Consider the following 9,544-nt stretch of genomic DNA (forward strand, 5'->3'; position numbering starts at 1 on the left):
ATTTCGGATGCCTCTGGGCTTGTGTTTCCACAGCAGGAATCCAGCCATCCATGCCACACCAGCTGTCAGATCAAGCGCTGCATCACAGTCATCAACTATATTAGGATCTTGGTCAGAACTTTTGATTGGCTTCTGGCTAGAGGTCATTTCAGAACTTCCACAACAAAGGAGAGGTACAAGTGTGACCTAAAGAATAGGTTACAGATCCCCCAAACAGAAAAACAACCAGATAAATTTCTGAGCATGAAAAATGTGACAATTCAGAATTGGCTTTGCAAAATAAGTGATCAGACATCATTATATCATTGCTACAATTGTAGGGGGAGAAAATCTCTTTTTTATAGCAGAGACAGATATAGCCTCTGCTATATTAGGAAATTTCTCATGACCCCAGAGTCCACCCATATTCCTGCACTTCTGCCCCCAGGTGGAGTCCCTCTGTACAGTGACCCCTCTTCCAAGAGGAGGATATCCAGGGACAAGGATGAGCTGAAACAGAAAGGGGAGGTTTGTTGGCATCTGTTACACATCCTCCCGAGCCACTTGGATTCATTTTTTAATTCATTTGGTTCTTTTTTGAGAGTTTATTACTGTTTAGCCTCTAGAGAGACTGGTACTCATTCAAAATGCAAGTTACTTGAGGAGGGACCCCCAGAATCATCCATGACCTAAGGAATCTCCAAAACTACCAACATTTCATTTTTTTTAAATCTCAGTAAAAGAAAAATCCCCAGACTTGTATTTTACACACATATATAAAAGTATATCTGGATGGATACACTCCAACTATTAACCATGGTTGCCTTTGCAGAATGGGACTGTGACTAGTGGGAGAAGCTTTACCTTGCTTGCCTGGTAGAAGATTTATTGTTTGTATTTTTGAAGTATTAATAACAAGCATACTTTTATAATATGAGAGGAGGGAAAAAACAGGAAGGGAGGGAGGAAGAAATGAGAATGATTTGAGAGACAGAAAAAAAGTAGAAAGACAAAAAAAAAGAGGGAGGGAGGAAGGAAGGAAAGGAGAGAAAGATTAAAAAAAAAAACAGGAACAGAAGAAAGAAAGGCCTCCTCCACCCTCTCCCTGAATAAGATCCAGGGAATCTCATCTATGTCCCTTATTCTGCAGGAGCAATTGGAGCCCTCATAGGAACAGAGAACAGCAGCTGTTCGCCCTCTTTGGCACATTATTCATCATGCATTTATTTTATTTAGATTCATCAGAGTTGAAAGACCTCAAGATAAAAATATACATAATCACTTCTGGCCATTTAAAATATCAAAACAATGGACAATATTTAGAGAGACCAGAGGCAAGAGGGAGGACAAGGGGGAAACAAAAAAGGAATATATTGGGCAAGAAAGAAGCAGTAGTTTCAAGCAAATATCGAGAAATGGCAGTCAGCCTAAAAACCCTGGAGGCTGCTGCTCCCTGTCAAGCTATGACAACCTTGTTCCTTGGAGGCTGGGCCCAAAAGGTCAACATAGGAGCTTTTGTCTCCCTTGTTTCCCCCAGATGCACACAGCTCTGCACAGTGGCTGTGGAAGGGGTTGCTCAGGAGCCAGCTCTTTCAGGACCCACATCCAGCTCACTGGTAATATGCAGGAACCTTCCCTAAGGGCCCTTCCCTCTCCCTGCCCTGCCTCTGCATTCCCACATTTGGAGACTCAAAACTTCAGCTATTTCACCCATGTTAAGTGTTGCCACTCTGGACCTGTGATCACATGGGCCGTGTGTTCATTGATCTGAAAACTCTTTGAGGACGAAGGGACCTCTGACTTGCCTCTTTCCCCCTCGGAGCCTAGGTGCTGCCTGGTCCAGAGGGTGTGCAGTGACCTTCCTGTCCTCTTCCCGCCACCTCTCCAAGCTCTTCTCCAGTGTCAGTGCCAGAAGGCAGGAGGACCCTGGTTAGCAGATGACCATGCAGGCATGCAGGCATGTCTGTCTAATTCTAGCCAAGGGCACGGGGGGAAGGACAGAGCCCAGGGACCTGTGGCCTCTCCGCTAAGAGGACAGAGGGCTAAGAATAGGACAGGAGATTAGGGAGGGATTGGAACTGCATTGTTATCTCACAGGAATGGCGTTTGTTCTGGAGCGTTTTTTTCCAAGCTCTTCTATGAGCCACCCCACCCTCTCCTCTGCCCAGTATCTGTAGGAACACCACCACAGGTCTTCACCACTTCTCTTTCCATCTGCTCTGCTCTGCGAAAGTGAAATTACTCAGTCGTGTCCGAGTCTTTATGACCCCATGGACTATAGCCTATCAGGTTCATTCATCCATGGGATTTTCCAGGCAAGAGTACTGGAGTGAGTTGCCATTTTCTTCTCCAGGAGATCTTCCCAACCCAGGGGTTAAACTCGGGTCTCCCGAATTGTAGGCAGACGCTTTACTGTCTGAGCCACCAATGCCTATCCATTCCCGGCCGCTCTTCCTGTTCCGGGTTCCTCTCCAGCCCCATCCTAATTCCTCATCATAAATTAAATCCCTGCCCCTCTACCTATTTTCCTTCCTTCTCTGCCTGGATCCGCTTCTTTCCACCTCTTCCCATAAGTCCTTCCCATTCATCCTTTTCCCCACCTTTGTCTCTCGCCTGGCCCCTTTGCCCCCCACCTCTCCGCCTAAGCTTCCCACACTCCAGCTCTGAGCACCAAGTTTTCCAGGCTGCTGGCCTTTGCCTCCCCTCTCCTAACTTTTTTGGACCAGTATTTTGTCCACTTCTCCCTCTGTCCTGTGTCCCCTCTCTCGAAGCTGAACTGGACAAGCACAAGTGGCAGAGGCTGAGGTGGGCGGACAGCCTCCACTCTCCTAACAGCTAGAAGCCATCAGCACCAGACACCAGGCAAAGAGACACCTCTGAGGACATGCAGGCCATAGGAAACACCTCCCCGAACTCAGCCACAGCTATTCTTAGGAACACAGTACCACAAAAGGGCCTTATGCTCTGTGTCACCCTCCCAACACCCCCACCCCACACCCCTCACACACACAAGGAGCTGCTCTTGGCAGAGGCTGTAATCTCAGAGAAAAGGGGCCCAAGCACGGGAGGCTGGGCTGGAAACTCTGCCCCCTGCTCTGACTTCTCAGAGCCACGAGGCTCTGCCCTTGAGACAAGGTCACCTCCCACCACAGCGCACAGACACACAGCTCTGGCAGTCTGCTCTCTCTGCAGTCTGAAACACCAACAGAGCTGAACTTCATCTCTGCCGCCTCACCCCTTACTCCTCCATTGCCCACGCACCCTTTCCTGGCTCTTCCCCACTCCCAGCAAACCAACTCCCTCCCCATCTTACTTCCTCCCCACTCTTCCTGCTCAGTATGGGTCAGGCTCTTTTTTATCTAGTCAGTCCAAAGTCCCACAATAACTGTCTCTTCTTTCCTTGCTGCAGGTGGGAAGCCAAGACCCCAGCTCTGGTCCCTTGAGACATCAAGGAGCCTGACCAGCTCTCAATCCCTGGTCTGGTTCATGGATCTGGGGTGACCTGGCAGTCAGGTTGCCAGCTGCCCCTGAAAAGCTCCCTCAGGAAGAAACAGCAGCCAGCTCCGTAGCTCCTTTGTTGCAAATCAGACCCAGGGAGGTTGCTCACCACCCTCCCAAAGGCAGGAAGCACCTTCATGATGTGTGTACCTCTTTGTGTTCTTAATGAGCTTCTAATATTTGGATAGAAGTTTAGGGTGTATGTAGCAGAGACAGGAATTAAAGCCCTGCACTAAAACCCAGGCTTGCAAACCCAGCAGCAGGAATGCTGCCCAGCATTGCACGGTGGGCAGAGAGAGAAGGACTGGCTTCCACCTTCCACCCTCTCAGAACACCAGCGAGAGCCCTGCTCCCAGAGACCAGCCATTATCCCAAGGCAGGTTACGGGTTCAGACAGGCAGGGGTACCTGTATTGTCAAGCCAGGAACATCATCTTTCCAGGTGAAATAAAAATTCTGAGGCATAAGCAAGCAGAAGCAGCTGAGTCACGGGTACTACTCATGTTTTCAGATCACTTTGTAGAGCTACACTGCCCTCCAGCCCTGGGCTGGTCCTCACACCATGGAACACAGGAGGCCCAGACGTTTCTCAGGCCAGCTGGGGAGGGCCACAGGATGAGAGTGTGGCTGCCCCCATATTCCGCTGTGATCTCCCTGCATGCATCTCTGGGGATAAGGAGTGAGCTGGCTGAGCACCCTCCCATTTGCAAGCCCACTTCATAGAGGCGGGCACCTCAACCCTCCAAGTACTTCCGAACCACCCCTCTGGCTTCCAGAAAGAGAGAAGCAAAAAAAGAAAAACAGAACCAGAAAATGTAAAAGGGACTGGAGAACAAAACAAAGGTCTGTTTTATCATCCCCCTTCACAAGTACAGGATTGCCCGATTTTCAAAACAAAACAAATCATGTTATTTGGCCTTCTTCCCCTTCTGGTTGCTGTCTAATCTCTCAGCTCACTGCCAAGCTCCTCAAATGCAGGGCTCACACCCACTGCCTCCACTTCCTGTCCACTCATCCTTTTCTTAATACCTCTCTGCAGCCTGATCTGTCCTGAGACTGAAGAAGGTGCTTGCTCCAAGATAACCCGAGTTCCTCCTCTCTGCCTCCCTGACATTCAGTCTGCCTTTGGCATCTGACACCATGGCCACCTGCTCCTCTTGAAGAACTTCTTCTGGCTTCGAGGAAACTGCCCCTTTCCAGTGCTCCTTGCCTTCTCCATGCTTTCCAGTCTGATAGCCATCCCCTGAGGCAGTCGGTCTCACGTACCTGTCCTGCTCACCAGTCCCGTAATTCCAGCTTCATACGAGAATGCAAACCATCTTCATCAGATTCCCCACTGTTACCTCCAGCTCCCCTGAACCAAATGCCCTGTCCTCTTCCTGCTTGTCTAAAAGCCCGCTCCCCTTTGCTGCTACTCCCATCCTTCCCAGGATCACACACTCATGAGTCTTCCTTCCTCATTTCCTGCATCCAATCTGTCAGCAAGGCATTTGATTTCTTCCTTAGACACAACCATGTGTAAAACAGCTAGTGGGAAACTGCTGTATAATACAGTGATCTCAACTTGGTGCTCTGTGATGACCTAGAGGGGTGAGATTGGCAGGGGGAGGGGGGTGGGGGGAGTGGGTGGAGGGAGGCTTAAGAGGGAGGGGAAATATATATACATATAGCTGCTTCAGTTTGTTGTACAGCAGAAACTAACACAACATTATAAAGCAATTATACTCCAATAAAAAATCAATTAAAAAAAAGGAAACTCTTCCAGCCTCGCCTTTTCTTTCCTTTTTGCATCTACTCTCCCCACTCTTCTCCTGACTTTGATTGTTATCCTAGCCTCCTCTCTGGTCTCCTTGCCTCCAGCCTCTTCTCCCACAGAGGAAGAATGAGACAGGCTAGCAGCTGGGAGAGAGGCATTCCTGGTGAGTTCATCAAACAGTCTTGGCACTGGCTACAGATACAGCTCTGACTCTGTACCACAGGTGTTTTGCAGAGATGTATACATACCCACCCTGGAGGAGGGGATGACAACTCCCTCCAGTGTTCTTGTCTGGAGAATTCCATGGACAGGGGAGCCTGGCAAGCTACATCCATGGGGCTGCAAAGAGTCAGTCACAACTGAGCAATTAGCACATATACACACACCCACCCATGTTTATGTAAAGTGTGTAGGCACGTGTGCTTGTGTTCACTCACCTGTGTTTATGTGGGAGTGGAGGTGGGGAAACGGGTGACTGTCCCAGGGAGGCCTGCTGAAGGGGACTTCTGACCAAAAAACCCAGAGAACACCTTTTCCCGTTGGGAAAGAGTGGCTGATTTCTCAGCCTTTTGGTTCCTCACTGAGAATTACCATCCACTCCTATTAAATGCTATGGTCTGTCTATATCCTGGGCTGATCCAGGCCTGACAGCCACAGGATACTGCCCCAGAGATGCCTGTGATCAGAGCAGAGGGCCTCGAGTCGGGGAGTGGGGGTCTGTGCTGGGTCCCCAACCGGGGTCTGGCACAGCGCAGGCAGCGTGCAGGGCTGCAGGTCTAACACCACAGTGCTCAGCAGGTGCTGCGAGGGCTTTCTTTAGTTGCAGCGAGTGGGGGCTGTTCTCTGTTCAGTGTGCGGGCTTCTCATTGCGGTGGCTTCTCTAGCTGTGGAGCTCGGGCTCTAGAGCATCCAGGCTTCAGTAGTTGTGGCAAATGGGCTCAGTTGCTCCATGGCTTGTGGGGTCTTCCGGGACCAGGGATCAAACCTGTGTCCCCTGCATTGGCAGGTAGATTCCTAACCACTGGACAACCAGGGAAGTCCTGGTCTTCATAGCCCCTGACTATCCCCATGTTACAGATGATGAAGCTGACTCAGGGAGGTTCCATAACTGACATCAATCACACAGCTGGGAAACAGAGGGGCTGCGTTTCAAAGTGGACCTTTGTGACCAACTCCAAAGCTTGCCCGGGTGCCCCTCGCAAGCTCTCTGAGGCCTCCAGCCTGGATCCAAACTATTCACGCCCCACCAAGCCTCTCTTTTAGTGAGTTGTGCCCCTCTGAACACTCCCCGAGGGTAAGATCTACCTTTCCCAGCACCCCAAATTAAATAGGGCCAGCCTCAGCCCCTTCCTTCCAGCTGTCCACTGTCTGTCGGAAAGCAGAGGCTCTGGACAAGGGGGTGGGGGCAGGGTGCAGAGGGGCACAAAGATTTGGAAGCCAGCAGGAAGACAAAAGAATGACAAGAAGGAGCAGCTGTTTGCAAAGGGAAACCTGAGACATGCACAAAGCTCAGGCCCTAAGCCCAGGCTCGTGTGGAGCCAGGGTAGGGGTCTCCCCAAGGTCAGAGACTCTGGCGGCAGGCGGATTGGAGTGCTGGGCCCCACTCCAGGGTGCGTCCCCCCTCCCATATGCGCAGACAGCCGTGCCCCCTTCCTCTTCCTGGCCGAAGACACCTGCCTCTTTCTGCCGCTCTCCTGCTCCCATCCCATGGGTTTGGGGGCTCCTTTCTTATTTCCCTCCTTTCACGCCGAGGTCTCCTTTGACTTGCCCTGGTGCACCCCTCCTCCTCCCATTCCTGGTAGTAATTTTAGCAACTTTTCCTCTGAACTCCCGCTGGCATGTTCACAGCAAATGGCCCCTGCTTGGGCCTGACACTTGATCAGGGTGGTGACAGAGCCCAGACAAAGCAGTCACAATGCTGGGGAGGGGAGGGCAGCGGAGACAGATTACCTTCCTTCCACTGCAGGCCTTATTTGGTCTACCTTGGTGAAGCTGTCCGCCCTCCAGCCCCTCTTTATTTATAGCATTTTGCTCTGCTCTTTGTCTTATCTGCTATCACTCTAACACACCCTGCACTCTCCCCATGCACCCCCACACAGGGGGCCCCTGGCCCCTCACTCCTCCCACCAGGAATGTGCACACGAGCAAAGGCACTGGCTGTAAGTTCAGGCCTGGATTTCACGTCTTCAAACAGTTGAGCAGAGCTGTGTGGAGGAAGGATCTTTATACTGGTCACTGTTACATCCTGATCAACTAAAATAATGCCTGGCACGTAGGTGTTCAATAAACACTAGTTGAATGAAGGAGTCAGCAAAGCTGCGGTCTTCAAACTGTAGTGAGTAGAAGGAAGAGAATCCTGATGCAGCTAACCGTAGATGCCAGAGGGCTGAAGAAAGAGTGGGGATATTTAAGGATGTCAGACCCTCCAATCTGGCTTCAAACTGTGGCACTGAGGCAACAAGCCTAGAGACGGGCGAGTTCTCTTCCCTTCTTCATAAGCTCTCTTGAGAAGAGTAACACTGTAACACCAGCAGGCGGGATCCCCCCAACTCAGCAGGAGGGGAACAAAGTACCATTGATTTACTAACTGTAGAAAAGGCTTCCCAGTTGTATGCCACAGACGCCCGTGATGAAGATACTGGCTTTGAAATGGCTCGGCTGGCTCCCAAGCATCCTCTGTGCATCTCAGTTGCCGGCATCTGTGTCTGAGCCCTGGGAACTCAGGGAGGGGCAGCTGCTTTAGCTTGGAAAGCTCGAGGGGGTGGATAAAAAGGAACTTTGCCCTTCGTAGCCAGTCCCTGAGGTCCCCACCAGTGGACCTAACCCCTCAGCACGTGGCAGGGCCTGGTCGGGACCCTCAGGGTTTGTTCTGCTGAGCAGTGCCTGCAGGGGCTGCCTCAGCGGCTGCACACCATGACACCTGGGAGCCGGGGCTGCTCTGGCTGCATAGCCCCTGCGTTTCATGGTCGGCCTCCCACTTGCCAGCTCCTGCCCAACTAACGCTGCCCTGACTGCGTCGTAGTTACCAGGCAGCCCCCACCGAGGCCCCTACCTGGATCGCCCTTCCCTGCTGCACCCACCGCACCTTCAAAGTGCACCTGTGCCCCATCCCCCTGCCTACAGCTCTCCTTCCAAGCGGACAGTAATCAGATGGATCAGCCCGCATGCGCTGAAGAGTTGAGACTGGGAAGGAGGGGGAGCTTCAAACCAAACCATCCAGTGGTTGCCTGGACACAGAGCCAGTGAAGCTTAAACACTGGAGGAGCGTGGCATCGGCTGTGTTCTGTGCTCACAGGCTGAGCCCCAACTCCCTTTGCTCCCCTCCTCTGTGGCTGCTCCTTAGGTCCTCAGGAAAGTGGGAGATCTTTCCAGTCCCTCTACCCACCTTGCCTGAACACTAATCTCACCAGAGCTGGAACAGAACACAAGCGGGGTGCAGGCAGGCACAGCCCCTCCTAGATCACAGCAGCTGTGTTGTCTAGGCCCTGAGGTGGGGCATTTAGTGCCTGTGGTCAGGGCTAGGAAAACAGGCAAAAGGCTCCAACCAAGGACATCTGGAGCCAGCCCTCCACACACAGTGGGCCCTGGGCTGCTCGGACCCCCAGCCCTCCTTCTCAGGCTCCTTCCCCAGGCTGGGCTCCACCCCCATCTCCTGAGCTGCTCCCCACCCTCCTTGAATCTTGCTGCCCTGACTGGCTGCATGATCTCAGAGAAGGCTTTTCCTCTCCCCATGAAGTGAAGGACTTGGACCCATCACTAAGGCCTGTCTGGCTCTGAGGCTCGGTGACCTCACACACTGCCTGGCTGTCCAAGGAAATCAGTGCCTGAGCCAGAAGCCCCATCTCTAAGCTCCCTGGTCGTACGTCTTGCAGTTTGGCTGGAAAGCCTCCTTCCAGCTGCCCCCACCTAGCCCATACCCTGGGTCCAACTCTGCTCTGGGGTTGCTCGCTCTCAGCCCCATCCCATGTCACAGTTGGGTGCAGGAGCCAGGCCAGGGAGCAGGAAGGACACTAAGCAAGGGACCAGGCTGGTCCTGGGGGCAGGGTCCCTGAGGGCAGTAGTCCAAGAGGGCGTGGAGGTGGGGGGACGGCCTGCCTGAGGTCAAGGTGGTCGTGGTCAGTTCCCCCTCCCACCAGCTGTGGAATGTGAGGCCTGGCCTGGGAGATATTTTGGCTGTACTTGCAGCCCTCCCCGCCCCCTGGAATCAGACCCTGCTCACTCCATGCCATAACAATGACGACCACTTCCAATTGTTTCCTAGCTTGGGGGGGGGGGAGGGGAGCATGGTTTGGGAAAGGAGGGGGGAGCCTGG

The sequence above is a fragment of the Ovis aries genome, chromosome 7, assembly GCF_016772045.2.
Source record: "Ovis aries strain OAR_USU_Benz2616 breed Rambouillet chromosome 7, ARS-UI_Ramb_v3.0, whole genome shotgun sequence".
NCBI classification, from domain to species: domain Eukaryota; kingdom Metazoa; phylum Chordata; class Mammalia; order Artiodactyla; family Bovidae; genus Ovis; species Ovis aries.